The sequence below is a fragment of the Gigantopelta aegis genome, chromosome 5 (assembly GCF_016097555.1).
Source record: "Gigantopelta aegis isolate Gae_Host chromosome 5, Gae_host_genome, whole genome shotgun sequence".
NCBI classification, from domain to species: Eukaryota; Metazoa; Mollusca; class Gastropoda; order Neomphalida; family Peltospiridae; genus Gigantopelta; species Gigantopelta aegis.
Genome location: NC_054703.1, coordinates 27,178,035 through 27,196,192, shown reverse-complemented (window position 1 = coordinate 27,196,192; position 18,158 = coordinate 27,178,035). Strand labels below are relative to the sequence as shown.

General features: G+C 40.1%; 1 long non-coding RNA gene across 1 annotated transcript; it reads left to right on the top strand.

Annotated features, from left to right (window-relative positions):
• The first annotated feature begins 380 nt into the window (after positions 1-380).
• LOC121373549 lies at positions 381-14,895 on the top strand. Its single transcript, XR_005958093.1, has 5 exons — positions 381-504; positions 3,490-3,666; positions 8,045-8,191; positions 11,696-11,786; positions 14,689-14,895. It is a non-coding gene; the product is annotated as an uncharacterized LOC121373549 (long non-coding RNA).
• Positions 14,896-18,158: the final 3,263 nt, after the last annotated feature.

Sequence of the window (18,158 nt, the reverse complement as noted above, 5' to 3'; positions counted from 1 at the left end):
ATTGTCAATTAAAAATAAATTTTGAATGCCTGGTGCAACATTAGAAAATAATATATTTTTGTTTTGTTGTTGTTGTTTTTTTTAATGTCTGAGAAAATGCGTTCATTCGTTCTATTAATTCATACATCCGTACATCCATCTACACACACTCACACAGACACGCGCGCGCGCAAACACACACACACACACACACACACACACACACACACACACACACACACACATATATATATATACGCCAGTGCGTTAATATGTATTTAATAGTCAACTACGACATACATACAATATATAGATATTTATACATCAATACAAACATTTATACAAACATAATAAATCATAAATATCACGCATTAATTCATTCGGGTAACAACAATAATTTGTACTCATTGTTTTGTCAGAGCCATGACAACTGTCTTGACTTGCCTGAAGCCGACAGGCTGCGAAAATATAACGAATTTGAGCTAATCATCACAGTGGCTAAGAGGTTTCTACAGAATGGTTGTCGTAAGTATTAGTTTATGTTATCATCATGTTGTACTCATCATGGTCTGTAACGAATACGAGGCGGGACGTAACCCAGTGGTAAAGCGGACGCCTCATAAGCGGTCGGTCTAGGATCGATTCCCGTCGGTGGGCACATTGGGCAGTTTCTCGTTCCAGCCAGTGCACCGCGTCTGGTATATCAAAGGCCGTGGTATGTACTACTCTGCCTGTGGGATGGTACATATAAAAGATTCCTTGCTGCTAATCGAAAAGAGTAGCCCATGAAGTGGCGACAGCGGGTTTCCTCTATCAATATCTTTGTGGTCCTTAACTATATGTCTAACGCCATATAGCCGTAAATAAAATGTGTTGAGTGCGTGGTTAAATAAAGCATTTCTTTCCTTCCTTTTTCCTTGTGATTGTCTCTTAGTCCTGTGACAAACTCGTCCTAAATATATTTAATAGGCGATGCTAGTGAAAATGTCGCCAAATACATATGCTGCACACCATTTTGTATGAAGAAATATGTCACAACCCTTGCATTGTGGTGTCTGGCATTGTCGTGCGAATCCCCCCACCCCTACCCCCACCCCCCCAAAAAACACAAAAAAACACAAAAACACAACAACAACGCCCTACCAAAACCAATTTGGCGACGTGACGGAAGTACTAAAGACTACAAAATCTGGTCTCTATACCTGATACCAGCTTCAAGGAATGATGTACAGAGGAGTCCTACAGTGCACAGAAAGTCCGCGCCTCACCATCAATGTTCCGCTGCCGTAGCTGACCCTGTTTGACCTTGATATCTCAAACTCTCGTACATAAATGACGATTGACACGGATTCTGGCGTCGTTGAACTGCAGGGTAGATCTAATTTCATTTCAACTTACTGTTCGTGCTTATATCCAAGTAAGGTTCACGCACGCTGTCCTGGGCACATATACCTCAGCTATCTGGGCTGTCTATCCAGGACAGTGGGTTAGTTCTTACCTGTCAGTGGTTAGTGACGGAAAAGATGATGTACACCTACCCATTAGGTTGTTAAACTCTCTCTGGGTGGGAGTCGGTACCGGGATACGAACCAAGTACCTACCAGCCTTATGTCCGATGGCTTAACCACGACGCCACCGAGGCCGGTTCAGCACACCTAAACTCTTCCAGTGGCGGATCCAGAAAATCCATTATGGGGGGACCAGTCCCATGAGGTTTGGCGGGGGATCGTAAAAAAAAAAAAAATTAATATATAATAAAATTATAACTATCGCAAAATTTAGGGGGGCCCGGGCCCCTGCTCCCCCTATATCCGCCTCTGTCGTCTGCGAATAGTACCCTTCGTTATTCATCATGTTCAAAAGCTGGGTGAAGACGTGGTCTAACTGCTTGCGAGATCAAATGTTTGCTCATAGATTCCGGCTTGTCTGTCTGGTCAGAGATCTGTGTACCTATTGCATCTTCAGTTGGTCCCTTAGACGGTGACACTGCGTTGACGTAATGTCATGTGTACAAGAAGAAGACATGTTTTATTTAACGACACACTCAACCATACTCCATAAATATATGTACTTCCAACCTTGACATGGAAGTTTCTCTCTTTGGTACCTGGGGACCCAGATTTTAGCTCAGTCGGTTGAGTGCTCGTGTGAGGTGCGTGCATCGGTGGATCCATTCAACTGATTGGGATTGTTCTCGTTCCAACCAGTGCCGCCATTTTGGTTTTATGGACTAGTATAGTCTTGATACCAGATAACTCTATTTGATTAATTTCACTGACAAGAAAAATAATAAAAATTATCTCACATTGCAACACTATATCATTCCATGAAACCAAAATGGCGGCCATAAAGGTGTATTGTAAACTGCATCCTAACCACACGCGAACGGCGCGACAGATTCATGTAGTCGAGCGCGCGACACAATACCGATAGGAATTGTTTCTATTTTTTGTTTTTTTTTCTCGTGCGACAAACATATATTACTGATCAAACAACTTTTACTTGGCGGTTTCAACTCTTGATAACACTTTTTAAAGAAGACTGGCGTTATGGTGGAATCTAATTAGGATATAAATAGTATTATATAGATTCCAACGTATCAAATCAATTAATATTACCAATGTTAAAATTTACAAATAAAACTCATATTCCAACGTATCAAGTCAATTAATATTACCAATGTTAACATTTACAAATAAACCAAAATGGCGGCCATAAAGGTGCATCGTAAACTGTATCCAAACCGCACGTGAACGGCGAGACACATTCATGTAGTCGAGCGCGCGACACATACCGATAGGAATTGTTTCTTTTCTTTTTTTGTCGCCTGACAAACATATATTACTGATCAAACAACTTTTACTTGGCGGTTCCAACTCTTGATAACACTTTTTAAGAAGAATGGCGTTATGGTCGAATCTAGTTGGGATATAAATATTATCGCGTCCACTCGCGTCGCTCGCATCGCTCGTGTCGCACCCGTCCGGTTAGAATACAGCTTTAAGCTGCAAGCGTCGTTTTGTTACTACGGTATGTATTACAGTTTTATTTATTTCTGAACCGAATATTTTTTTAATTGCACACACAAATGGGAGTTTTTGTAGCCCAGTGGTAAAGCGTTCACTTGATGCGCGGTCGGTCTAACATCGATCCCCGTCGGTGGACCCATTGGACTATTTCTCCTTCCAGCCAGTGCTACACAACTGGTGTAACAAAGGCCGTGGTATGTACTATCCTGTCTGTGGGATGGTGCATATAAAAGATCCTTTGCAGCTAATCGAAAAGAGTAGCCCATGAAGTGGCGACAGCGGGTCCTTAAAAATGTCTGACGCCATATAACCGTAAATGAAATGTGTTAAGTGCGTCGTTAAATAAAACATTTCCTTCCATCCTTCCAATGGATGGTTTAATGACACTCCTTGTAAAATATGCCGAGATGTCATTACAGACATATTCTTCCGTTGTCCTGTGAATTATCTAGTTCATCTGTTATAACGCTTTCGATTTCAGTAACTACTGTTCCGCCAAGTCCTGCGTCAACACCTACAGCAGTTCCAAGAACAACAGTTCCACGAACAACTGTTCCACGAACAACAGTTCCAGTTCCAAGAACAACAGTTCCTCGAACAACAGTTCCAAGAACAGTAGTTCCAAGAACAACAGTTCCACCAAAGACTACGCCAAGAGGTAATTAATTAAAACGAATGCTACAGGTTACATTTATTTTCATAGGCTGCATTGTAGGTAGTACCAAACCAAATAACTTCCGGCTGGGTCAAAGTTGGAGGTGCACAGAACTTTGGATAGAAAAATTAACACCACAAGTTCTGTGATTGGTGATAAATGTGAGTGCGTTGGGTGTAAAACAATAGTTTCATCTGGGCAAACAATGTATGCAATTGTATTTCATCTAGTACCACTGTATCAACTAGCCTTGTGCTTGGTGTATGGTGTAACTGTTAAAAAAAAAAACTCAAATTTTGTGCGGAACTATGGTAGTCATAGACGCTACCCTTTATCTCTGAAATGAGTAGCTGTACCCCCAATTTTTTCTGATTCACTTTAAGGGTGAGGGGTGGTAGTATTTATATCCATGGTGTTTATGTTGATTGATACGCTGCAGGAAGGTGTTTTAGCCACATATGTTTCTATTGTCGTCAGTGAGATTTGATTTGATAGCATACACCCTGTAAATCTATTGCATTCAGATACACGTTGGCAATGTTTTGTACTGCATTTGGGTGGCCCGCCTCACTCGTATGCCATCATCCACTTCTCTCGCCACTATCCTTCCTTTACTGTCACTCACATATTCATCCATGTATCCATCCACCCATCCATCCATCCATCCATCCATTCATTCATTCAACCACCCACCGACCGAACTACCCAGCCACCCATCCCCCATCCATATAGCCTCCAACCCAACCAGCCAGCTGGACACACCGTTGTATATCCATCCATCCATCTTCCATCCATCCTTCCTTCCATCCATCCACCTACCCATCCACCTACCCATCCGTCCGTCCGTCCATCCATCCATCCATCCATCCATCCACCCACCCACCCTAAACCCACCCACCGACCCATCCACCCATCCGTCCACCCATCCATCCATCTATCCATCCATCTGCTCATCCATCCATCCATCGATCCATCTTTGTGCCCATCTTCTCTCCGTAATTCATTCATCCATATGTCCGTAATCGATCCGTCCGTCCGTCGGTACATCCATCCATGCATCATCCACTGTTTTGGTGTGGCGTATAATCCCGTACGCCCTGTCAAAACACCGCATATCGAATTTATTACAGTTTAGATATATGGTTTTATAATTAAAACCCCCCACTAAAGAAAAAGAAAAAAAAAGAAGTAAAAACCCAACACCGATAACATTCAAACTATTAAACAAAGTGCACACACATTTTGATAACATGTCATTAAAAATAACGGAAATGTTCAACTTTCTAAATTGTAAACGAAGGGACACAACTCTTATCGCCTTATGACCATGCGTGTTTAGGATTTGCATTAACAGCCTCGGTGGCGTCGTGGTTAATTCGTTGGACCTTTAGACTGGTAGGTACAGAGTTCGTAGCCCGGTACCGGCTCCCACCCAGATCGAGTTTTAACAACTCAATAGGTAGGTCAGAATAGAGAAAGTCGTGCAAGAGTGGGAAGTTTGTAGTTATAAGAATCGAAAGAATCATGTACATTCTTACTTTGAAAACATTTGATTTAAAAAAAAAAAAAAAATTGATTCTGTGAGCTATCTATATAACAGATAATGTACGATGAAGTGTGGCACATGGACATTAATTCCCGTGTCCTGTATTGTTGGGGCAAATTAATCCATTATTAATTTTAAAACAGCCTGGTTTGGGTTTCGTTCCAATCCCCGTCGGTGGGCCCATTAGTCTATTTCTCGTTTCAGCTAGTGCACCGTGATTGGCATACCAAAGACAATAGTATGTGTTATCCTGTCTGTGAGATGATGCATATAACAGATTCCTTGATATTAACAGAAAATAGGGCAGGTTTCGTCTCTTAAGACTATGTCAAAATTACCAAAATGCTGCTGATTAATAAATTGATATATTCTAGTGGTGTCGTTAAACAAAACAAACTTGAACTAAAATTAATATTTTCCACCTTCAAAGCAAGCAATATGTACCATTCATTTGATGTGGTTAACTACATTGTATGCTCTTATAGATATTTCTGATTTTCTCGACACAACTGATATATCAAAGGTCATGGTATGTGCTATCCTGTCTGTGGGATGGTGCATAGAAAACATCCCTTGCTACTAATGGAAAAATGTATCCACTGAAACCGGTCAGCTTAAATATTAAATATTAAATATATGTTCTTGTTTAGAATATCAGTGTCTGTATATTCAATGTGTTTCTGGTCGTCTTAATATTTGTAAGAAGCCCAAACTGCATTTTGTCTTCAAATAATTTCGTATTTACGACAAAAACAATGTTTTAGGAAATAAGATGAAATTTAACGTAGTACAAATATTTTATACCCACTTTGTATCACATCCAAAATAAAATTATTAGCCCCAATATCACTCCAAAACCGTATATTACGTTTCAAACGGCCTTTAACAATATCTTTTTGACCTTAAAGGACTAACAACATACGGAACATGTTCACACTGCTCTATCAAGCCTCTTTTACATAAATCATCAATTGCGCCGGTAACCAATACTTTCTCGGTTAAAGCAGATAAATTGTTTCTTGAAAATGTTCTTTCTGGTTTAGAAAAAAACGAAATTTTATACCCACTTTGTATCACATCCAAAATAAAATTATCAGCCCCAATATCACTCCAAAATCGTATATTACGTTTCAAACGGCCTTTAACAATAATATCTTTTTGACCTTGTTCATATTCATAATAATCAGGAGTACAATTATTATCATTACAAACACAACCAAAATACTTATCCGTCAATTCTTTAGTCTGTGTAGAACATTCCGCTTTCTTTGTCGTCACACTTGGACCCACTGAACTGGTCAGGTTTAACTCGACTTGTGTAGGGGCAATCTTTTCGGAAATCTGAAAATTCTCCACACGAGAAACAGGTTCCGCCAAAACTTGACCCTTGTCGGAAATAAGGGCCGGACTGACCACGAAAGGGCGAACGCCTTGAAGACTGTTGAAATACCATTCTATTCCCAGAATAGACCGCAACGGAGCCTCCCCACTGAGAATTAGAAACACCACCGCCACTGCCAACTGAACTAGACACCCCCATTGAAGACCGGATCTTCCCTGGTTTATTCCGCGAGACTTTCTTCTTCCGTAAAGCACGAGCCTCCGCCTTGAAAATACGCGACTCGTCATCTGTGTTACTTGCAAGCGGGTTAACCTGATATTCGCACACTGTTCCCCAACCGCCTTCTGAAGTATCAGCAATACGTACCAGTTTATTATGTTCCTTCAATTTGTCACTACATTCGTTCAGTGTCTCAGACAAATAATCAAACGTCTTATATTCCAAAGCCCACAAAGCCTGTCGCAAACTATCCTGTATGTCTAGTTAAAAGTATACTGAATTTTGTTACCTTTGTAACGCCAAGTTAAATCACATTCGGTTTTAATCTTTTTCACCTCGGATGTAACTAACACCGAACTATTACGAACTTCTTCATTAAACGAATTCAGATCTTCCTTTTGTCCTCTAACTTCAACCAAAAGCTGTTGCAGTGTATTTTGTATTTCACAATTAAGAGTATTAACCTGTTCAGGTTCTGCCATAACGCACACGAACAACACAAACAAAAAACCCAACTTGTCCTGTCGGTCTCCTAGGCTGAATAACGCGTGCTTCATCCAGCACGTGCAAAACAACTCATCACTACGCCACCTATGGGAGCTCATCCCAAATCAAAGGAAAATAATTTCCGTCTAATTCTCTACGATCAAACGACGAAAATTACATATATATACATATATATATATATATATATATATATATATATATATATATATATATATATATATATATATATAAATGGGGTTGGGTATTAACAATACCTCAACAGCTATTTTATCTCTGACACATTATTAAATAAATACAGTTTTATTGATTAATCAGTTGATAATTGGAGGGGGACGGGAGGTGGGGGTGGGGGCGGGACGTAGCCCAAAGGTACAGCACTCGCTCGATGCGCGGTCAGTCTGGGATTGATCCCCGTCGGTGGGTCATTGGGCTATTTCTCGTTCTAGCCAGTGCACCACGACTGGTATATCAAAAACTATGCTATGTACTACTCTGTCTGTGGGATGGTGCATATAAAAAATCCCTTGCTGCTAATCGAAAAGAGTAGCCCATGAAGTGGCGACAGCGGGTCCTTAACCATATGTCTGACGCCATATAACCGTAAATGAAATGTGTTGAGTGCGTCGTTAAATAAAACATTTCCTTCCTTCCTTCCAATGGATGGTTTAATGACTCCTTGTAAAATATGCCGAGATGTCATTACAGACATATTCTTCCGTTGTCCTGTGAATTGTCTAGTTCATCTGTTATAAAGCTTTCGATTTCAGTAATTATTGTTCCTCCAAGTCCTGCGTCAACACCTACAGCAGTTCCAAGAACAACAGTTCCAAGAACAACAGTTCCACGAACAACAGTTCCAGTTCCAAGAACAACAGTTCCAAGAACAACAGTTCCACCAAAGACTACGCAAAGAGGTAATTAATTAAAACGATTGCTACAGGTTACATTTATTTTCATAGGCTGCATTGTAGGTAGTACCAAACCAAATAACTTCCGGCTGGGTCAAAGTTGGAGGTGCACCGAACTTTGGATAGAAAAATTAACACCACAAGTTCTGTGATTGGTGATCAATGTGAGTGCATTGGGTGTAAAACAATAGTTTCATCTGAGCAAACAATGTATGCAATTGTATTTCATCTAGTACCACTGTATCAACTAGCCTTGTGCTTGGTGTATGGTGTACCTGTTTAAAAAAAAAAAAAACCTCAAATTTTGTCCGGAACTATGGTAGTCATAGACGCTACCCTTTATCTCTGAAATGAGTAGCTTTACCCACATTTTTTTCTGATTCACTTTAAGGGTGAGGGGTGGTAGTATTTATATCCGTGGTGTTTATGTTGATTGATACGCTGCAGGTAGGTGTTTTAGCCACATATGTTTCTATTGTCGTCAATGGGATTTGATTTGATAGCATACACCCTGTACATCTATTGCATTCAATTTTTTAAAGTCAAACAGTTACACGTTGGCAATGTTTTCTACTGCATTTGGGTGGCCCGTCTCACTCGTATGCCATCATCCACTTCTCTCTCCACTATCCTTCCTTTACTGTCACTCACACATTCATCCATGTATCCATCCACCCATCCATCCATCCATCCATCCATTCAACCACCCACCCACCGAACTATCCAGCCACCCATCCCCCATCCAACTAGCCTCCAACCCAACCAGCCAGCTGGACACACCGTTGTATATCCATCCATCCATCATCCATCCATCCTTCCTTCCATCCATCCACCTACCCATCCGTCCGTCCGTCCGTCCCTTCATCCATCCATCTGTCCGTCCACCCATCCATACATCTGCACATCCATCAATCCATCTGCCCATCCATCCACCCATCCATCCGTCCATCCGTCCATCCATCCATGCATCCACCCATTCATCCATCTATCCATCCTTCTATACATCCATCTGCCCATCCATCCATCGATCCATCTTTCTGCCCATCTTCTCTCCATAATTCATTCGTCCATATGTCCATAATCGATCCGTCCGTCCGTCTATACATCCATCCATGCATCATCCAGATATCTGGTTTTATAATAATATAAAAAAACACCGCAAACAGTCAAACTATTAAACAAAGTGCATACACATTTTAATAACATGTAATTGAAAATAACACCGCAAAGGGTGTTTTTATAGGGTGTAACTAGTATGTTTTACTGCAGTCAGTTTAACGGAAATGTTCAACTTTCTAAATTGTAAACAAAGGGAGACACCTCTTATCGCCTTATGACCATGCGTGTTTATGATTTGCATTACCGGCCTCGATGGCGTCGCGGTTAATTCGTTGGACCTTTAGGTACAGAGTTCGCAGCCCGGTACCGGCTCCCACCCAGATCGAGTTTTAACAACTCAATAGGTAGGTCAGAATAGAGAAAGTCGTGCAAGAGTGGGAAGTTTGTAGTTATAAGAATCGAAAGAATCATGTGCACACTTTTTATCCGGAGTTATAATGTGTGACACAGTCTATCTATCAGCTGATCAGAGGGCATTTCCATATCTTGTTTAGTTATTTTGGAAGTCATTATATGCAATTTTTTTATTCATTAGTGTGCGTTGTAATAAATAAAATACTATACTCGTTCCTGTGTCAGACCGTTTATATTAAAACACGTGTGTTTTTAATCGTACAACACTCGCTTTCGACCGGCCTCGGTGGCGTCGTGGTTAGGCCATCGGTCTACAGTCTGTTAGGTACTGGGTTCAGATCCCAGTCGAGGCATGGGATTTTAAATCCAGATACCGACTCCAAATCCTGAGTGAGTGCTCCGCAAGGCTCAATGGGTAGGTGTAACCCACTCGCACCGACCAGTGATCCATAACTGGTTTAACAAAGGCCATGGTTTGTGCTATCCTGCCTGTGGGAAGCGCAAATAAAAGGTCCCTTGCTGCTAATCGGAAAGAGTAGCCCATGTAGTGGCGACAGCGGGTTTCCTCTCAAACCATATGTCTGACGCCATATAACCGTAAATAAAATGTGTTGAGTGCGTCGGTAAATAAAACATTTCTTTCTTTTTTTCTTTTTTCACTCGAGTTCGCTCAGGATGTACCATTAAAGACACACTAGCTGTAATATAAACAGTCTCACACGGGAACTCATTTAGAAATCTCTATGTCCTTCATAATGCTTTGATGTCATTTCTTACACAACGTTGGTGGCAACACCATTCGTTATTTTTGATAACACATACCTGTTTACACATGTACGTGTGTTAACAATTTCAAGACATACGACTGGCTGGTCCTAGGTCATGACCAGGTCACCAATGACATACATCCAATGAAAAAAAACCCAGCACGATCGAAATCGATTGCACGGTGACGTATAATTAACCTAACAATCATTTGTCTGTGACGCGTAAGTTAGCTTAAAACTAAGGTTTTTTTAGGATATGTACGAAATAGAATAATACATTCGTGTCCGTTAGATACAATTTATCTCACAACTCGTTGTTTAAAAACGTATCAAACCTGCTTTCGCTCGTTAGATATATTTTAAAACAACTCATTGGAAGATAAATGATATCAAGCGGTCTATAACCTTCATTCAATAGAACAATCTATAATGGCCTTTACGTAGCTCGTATCCTAATCTGTTGTTATGTAAATAGCCTTAGTCATTTATAGAACAAAACATACATAGATTTTTGTAAAATGGAAATAAATCAACTTCGTGCATTTTAGATGATGAATTGTATATAAAACCTGTCCGAGTTTGGGTTTGTTTCCATGCAAATGTATTAGTCTCTTGTTTATTACCCCAGCAGACACTCATAACGGGGAAAATAAAAATCTCAATTTCTCACAGAGAAATTATCATGCATTGGTTTTAACGTACATTACTACTGGACGATTCGATGCCAACAAACCAATTACTTTGTCGGTACTAAGTATGACGTCATCACGAGTTGGCAAAGCAATACACAATGATGTCAGCTAGTTTAGAGCTTTTGCGTTTACGTCTTTCTGGTTTCAGTGTTAAACTTGTAATAAAATGGTAGTTTAATGCAATTCATGATACGTTTTTTTTTTTTGAAAGAATATATAGAACTTTGGGTTTTGAAAATGATCTGTGAATACAATACTCAGTTAAATCAATACTCAAAACAATAAAATAGTTTACGTCGTTTCTATATAGGCTACAAGGATGTGTAGCCGATATAGCCTATATCGAAAATAAAGGCTTTAAAAAACAACAAAAAACAACAACATAAGAAAACAACAACAACAAAAAACTCAAAACAAATAGCTGGGGTAATACATAGAATAACAAACTCGGTACCAGTTATTATAAAGCTCGTGACAAGTGACAATTATTTCACTCGGGATATAAATTTGTTAATAACTGGTAACTCGTTTATTATCCTCTATACACCACTGGTTTTAATATATATGACGTCTTTCAGATGGATCTGCTAGCGGTGTCACGGTGTCCGTCTGTTCGCTGTTACTCGTCTTCATACCGTTTGTCGTCAAGTGATTGACACAATATCAGAGGTATTTCTGACATCTATTATACCCCATAGTTCTTTAGGGATACCTCGGTGTGATTAAAAAGTTAAAGTATGTTTTGTTTAACGACACCACTATAGCACGTTTATGTATTTATAAATCATCGGCTATTGGATGTCAAACATTCGGTAATTTTTTAAATATAGCCTTAGAATGGAAACCCGCTATATTGTTTTCATTTGTAGCAAAATGTCTGTTATATACACCACTCCACAGACAGAACAGCAGATACCGCGGCCTTTGATATATAATTTGTGGTGCACTGGCTAGGACGAGAAATAGCTCAATGGGCCCACCGACGAGCGCTTTTACCACTGCGCTAACTACCGCCCCATCTTGATAGTGATTCAGGGTTTTGATGCGTCTGTGATTAGATTAGATATAAATTAAGATGGATCGTTTGGTGGAAGAAGTTAAACAAAACCAACTTTTTTTATGGAAGAATCCAGTGTGTGGGAGGGGTCGGTGGATGGAACAGGAAAAAAGCAACAAAATCAAACACAAAAAACCCGTAGCAAACAAACACAAATGAGAAAAGCTAAAAAACGAAACAAGCAAAGGAAAACATGCCATAAAACAACAAACAATCTACCCACCCATACACATAAAAACAAACAAACACAAAAAAAAGAAAGAATAACAACAAACAAACAAAAACACACAAACAAGAAACAATCCCACAACTTTTCTTTATTTATGAAACTTATTTTATTACCTAATACATTGTATATAATATGTTCTTTTATACCTGTAATATACATAGAGAGAGCTTATTACCAGAGTGTGCTCTATTGGGGCCAAGTCAGGCGAATATGCTGGCCAATCCATCCTGGCGATACCTTGTTGTCTGAGAAAGTCCGTTACCACCCTGGCGCGGTGGAGTCTGGCATTGTCATCCTGCAGAACTGCCCCGCTGCCAATCTGCTGAAGGCCTGGGAGAACCAACGACCGGATAATCTCATTCAGATAGCGGATTCCATTCAGATTGCCATCCACCACATAGAGGGGGGGGGGGGGGGGGGTCCTGTGGTGGATAGAGATGCCGCCCCACACCATGACGCTGCCACCACCGAACCGGTGACGTTGTCTAACGTTACTGTCAGCTAAGCGCTCCCCAGGACGTCTGTAGACACGAACCCGACCGTCGTTGAACTGGAGACTAAACCTGGACTCATCAGTGAACATCACTCGACCCCACTGAACATGTTGCCACCGCAGATGAAGCGTGCACCAGTGACGTCTGGCCGTTCTGTGACGTGGTAGGAGTGGTGATCGAACAGCCTGGCGACGGCAGCGTAGATTATTGGCTCTCAGACGATTGCGTATGGTTTGATCAGACACTCGAGTTCCAGTCGCAGTCCGCAGATTGTCACGTAATCGGCGTGCAGTGGTTGTGCGTTGACGTAGAGCCATATTGGTGATGTAGCGGTCCTCTCTATTTGTAGTGCTTCGGGGTCTTCCCGAACGTGGACGATTTCGAACAGAATTCGTTGCTTGGTACCGTTGCTACAGTCGCCCAACGACACTCTGACTGACACCAAGTCTCAGAGCAACATTTCTTTGCGTATTGCCATCCTGAAGCCAAGCAATAGCCCTTCCTCGATCTTCGATAGTCAGTTGAAGTCGTACCATTGTCGAATTTGGAGTGTGCACCGTACACGAACGCAAGCTCCAATTATACAGAAATTCAGCATTGGGAACATGGAATACACGTGCAAAGCGTGCAAATGAAGCGCTTTGTGAAAAAGCAAGTTATGGGCACTTAACAGACCTTTCGCTTTCGCCCTAATTTACATGCAAATGTAAGCATGTTTTCGCCATTACAACTAGTCGACAGTGTCAATGACAGTGGATTTTAATTCATTTATGGGTTGCTTAAACCCACTCGTCAAAATGGAACAATACCATGCGTGACATTATGGTCTAGCTAATATAATTGACATTCAGAAAATAATGTCGAAAATATCGTCTGACCCTTAAATTATTTTGAGTAGTATATATAATATGTTCTTTTATACCAGTAATATATGTAGAGAGAGCTTATTACCAGAGTGTTTTTCGGTATCGTCAATATCATATATTAGAAATAAAAATCGTAATATGCGAGCCTCTGGCGAGCATGAATTACGAATGCCTGAAAACATGTTTTATTTTATAAACTAAATAATTTGTAATTTAAAACTGAAGACCCCGTACGTATTGGTATGGTTCGCTGTACTGCGGCCACTAAAATAGACTCGCCCGATATTTTTAGAATTTGTATGCTCCCAAATAACGTTATAAAAGGCGAAGTGTGATTGGTCAATATTTAAATTATTATTTACAGACGAAATGTTACCTGGACATTGGGGATTACGCAGTGTTGTTAGTTTTAAATCACGGGCAGGATTCTGCAAGTAAGGTTTTGATTGGTGGACATGAGCTCCAACTGGCTGTCTTTAGATCCACATGTAATAGTGGAGCTAATTTTAATTAGATTGTGTGTGTGTGTGTGTGTGTGTGTGTGTGTGTGTAGATAAGCCCGTCTAAAACAGACATCCACGGGACCAAGTATAATGTCCAGGTTTTTCTTTATCGTGTTTACAAAGGTTCTATTTTGTAGGGATATTTATAAAGGGACTACACAACGTCTGGATTTGTTTTTTTTTAGGACATTTATGTTTACAGAGTGTCCGGTTTTGGGATATATATCTAATACCAGTTATTTGTTGACATGTTTATTTATTATTTATTTAAGTATTAATTGTAGGTTTACATGCATCTTTTATTTTATTATTTATTTTATTTTTATTATTGTTATTATTATTGTTATTATTATTATTATTTTTATTATTATTATTATTTTAATTTTTTTAATATGTACATGTATCTTTACTTTTGATTTCAGATGTGTGCTCCACCTTGAATGGCGTCGTAAAATTGACTGAAACTACACTAGGAGACCAGATGACTCAACACTCTTTAGTTTGTATTATATTTCCGATTTCATCGTCTGGAGAATTACACCACACGCTGTGAAAGACCAAAACCTAGATCACATTTTATCCTGTAACATTGTTATAATTTATTAATTAAATAACTTTGAAAGTTTTAATTGATTTCCATTCTTACTTTGAATTTTTTTTATTTGAAACAAAAAATTGACTCTGTGAGCTATCTATATAACGGATAATATACGATGAAGTGTGGCAAATGAACATTAATTCCCGTGTCCTGTACTGTTGGGGCAACTTAATCCATTATTAATTTTAAAACAGTCTGGTTTGGGTTTGGTACCAATCCTCGTCGGTGGACCAATTAGGCTATTTCTCGTTCCAGCCAGTGCACCCCGACTGGGATACCAAAGGCTATAGTATGTGTTATCCTGTCTGTGGGATGATGCATTTAAAAGATTCCTTGATATTAATGTAACAAGGGCGGGTTTCGTCTCTTAAGACTATTTCTAAATTACCAAAATGCTGATGATTAATAAATTGATATACTAGTATAAACAAAACAAACTTTAACTAAAATTAATATGTTCCACCTTTAACGCAAGCAATACGTACCATTCATTTTATGTGGTCAACTACAGTGTATCATGTTCTAGATATTTCTGATTTCCTCGACACGACTGATATACATGTATCAAAGTTCGTGGTATGTGCTATACTGTCTGTGGGATGGTGCATATAATAGAACTCTTGCTACTAATGGAAAAATGTAGCGGTATTCATCTCTAAGACTGTATGTTAAAATTACCAAATGTTTAGCGTACAACAGCCGATGATTTATAAATCAATGTGCTCTAGTGGTGTCATTAAACAAGAAACAAACCTTTTTCCCTCAAGTAAAGTTTGTTTTATTTAACGACGCTACTAGAGCACATTGATTTTTTATCTTATCATCGGCTATTGGACGTCAAACATATGGTCATTCTGACACTGTTTTTTTAGAGGAAACCCGCTGTCGCCACATAGGCTACTGTTTTACGACAGGCAGCAAGGGATCTTTAATTTGCGCTTCCCACAGGCAGGATAGCACAAACCATTGCATTTGTTGAAACAGTTATGGGTCACTGGTCGGTGCAAGTGTTTTACACCTACCCATTGAGCCTTGCGAAGCACTCACTCACGGTTTGGAGTCCGTATCTGGATTAAAAATCCCATGCCTCGACTGAGATCCGAACCCAGTACCTAACAACCTGTAGACAGATGGCCTAACCACGACGTCGCCGAGGCCGGTATATTTCAAAGATAACAAGTCTGTGTACTTGAGTCTAATGCTTGCAGGTAAACTCGTTTAACGTGTATCTTTCTTTAAACAGATTTAGTGGATATATTTTGTTTACCCAGCAACCGATCAGAAAGAAAGAAAGAAGTGTTTTATTTAACGACGCACTCAACACATTTTATTTACGGTTATATGGCGTCAGACATATGGCTATTTTTTTTAGAGGAAACCCGCTGTCGCCACATAGGCTACTCTTTTACGACAGGCAGCAAGGGATCTTTTATTTGCGCTTCCCACAGGCAGGATAGCACAAACCATGGCCTTTGTTGAACCAGTTATGGATCACTGGTTGATGCAAGTGGTTTACACCTACCCATTGAGCCTTGCGGAGCACTCACTCAGGGTTTGGAGTCGGTATCTGGATTAAAATTCCATGCCTCGACTGGGATCCGAACCCAGTACCTACCAGCCTGTTGACCGATGGCCTAACCACTACGCCACCGAGGCCGGTCAGCAACCGATCAATGCATGTGCCACTGCAAGTCTGAGCGTGTAGGTCTCGTAAATATATTATCACGACATTTCTCGTGCCTTAGTACTCGAGTTTAGAACTTAACACATTCTTATCTCTAAAACTTGTTCGAGAAATAGTTTTCTTACACACCGTTGGCGGGCGGGAACAGCATTCGTTGTTTATGCATGGCGGGACGTAGCCCAGTGGTACAGCTCGATGCGCGGCCGATCTGGGATCGATCCCCGTCGGTGGGCCATTGGGCTATTTCTCGTTCTATCTAGTGCACCACGACTGGTATATCAAAAACTGTGGTATGTACTATCCTGTCTGTTGGATGGTGCATATAAAAAAATCCCTTGCTGCTAATCGAAAAGAGTAGCCCATGAAGTGGCGACAGCGGGTTTCCTCTCTCATTATCTGTGTTGGTCTTAACCATATGTCTGACGCCATATAACAGTAAATAAAATGTCTTGAGTGCGTCGTTAAATAAAACATTTCTTTCATTCGTTGTTTATGATATCTCACACAACTGTATCTCAAAATCACCAAATGGTTGATATACAATAGCCGATGATTCATAAATCAATGTGTTCTAGTGATTTCGTATAACAAAACAAAGTTCAACTTTAAAGGGACATTTCTGAGTTTGCTGCATTGTAAGATGTTTCCGACTAACAAAATATTTCTACGATTAAACTGTCATATTAAATAAAGTCTCTTGTTTAGAATATCAATGTCTGTATATTCAATGTGTTTCTGGTCATCTTAATATTTGGAGGAATCCCAAACTGGATATATATATTTTAGGAAATAAAATGAAATTTAACCTAGTACAAATATTAGAACAATCAGAAACACGTTTAATATACAGCCACTAATATTATGTGCAGAAAAATATGTTTGGTATGTAATTACAATCGTTAAAAAGTCTCTGTTAGTCGACAACATCGTAAATATTGCACCAAACTCGGGAATGTCTTTTTAACACACATTAGTAACACAGGCTCACCCGTCATTGTAGGATCGAATATTCTCGGCGGATCGATCGGGTTTGTTTTCATTTCCAGCCACTGGCTATACACCTCCCCACACCCCACCCCACCCTCACATTTCTTTTTCCCCATCACCTTTTATATTTGCATATTGCACCATAATAGGTGTAAACACCCTACCCACTCAAAAAACCCAAATCACTGTGTGTTGCCCTCCCCAAAAAGAACACAGGCTCATTATATCCAATCCCCCAAAGTTCCAGCAAGGAGGTACCGTTCGGTCAACACAGTCAGATCAAGCAATCAGCTCTGTTTTCAATTTTGATGAAAGGTTCTAAAGTATGCGTCAAAATTACCTTCAAGAAATTACGCAACATTTTCTATTTGGTTTTAATGTTACGGGACCTTTGCAAATTCAATAGCACCAACACACGATGCCTCGCCAGCTACCGACCCGGGTGGGGCTGTTTGTTCTTCCTTGAACATGTCAGCGCGGGCGACCCCCTCAAATCCCCAACCCCTTTTCCTGTCCTGGGCCCCGTTCCACGAAGCGATGTTAGCACTAAGATCACCTTAGTGCATAAGGTAGCTATGCACTTACGGTGACCTTAGGGCTAAGACCGCTTTGTGGAACGAGGC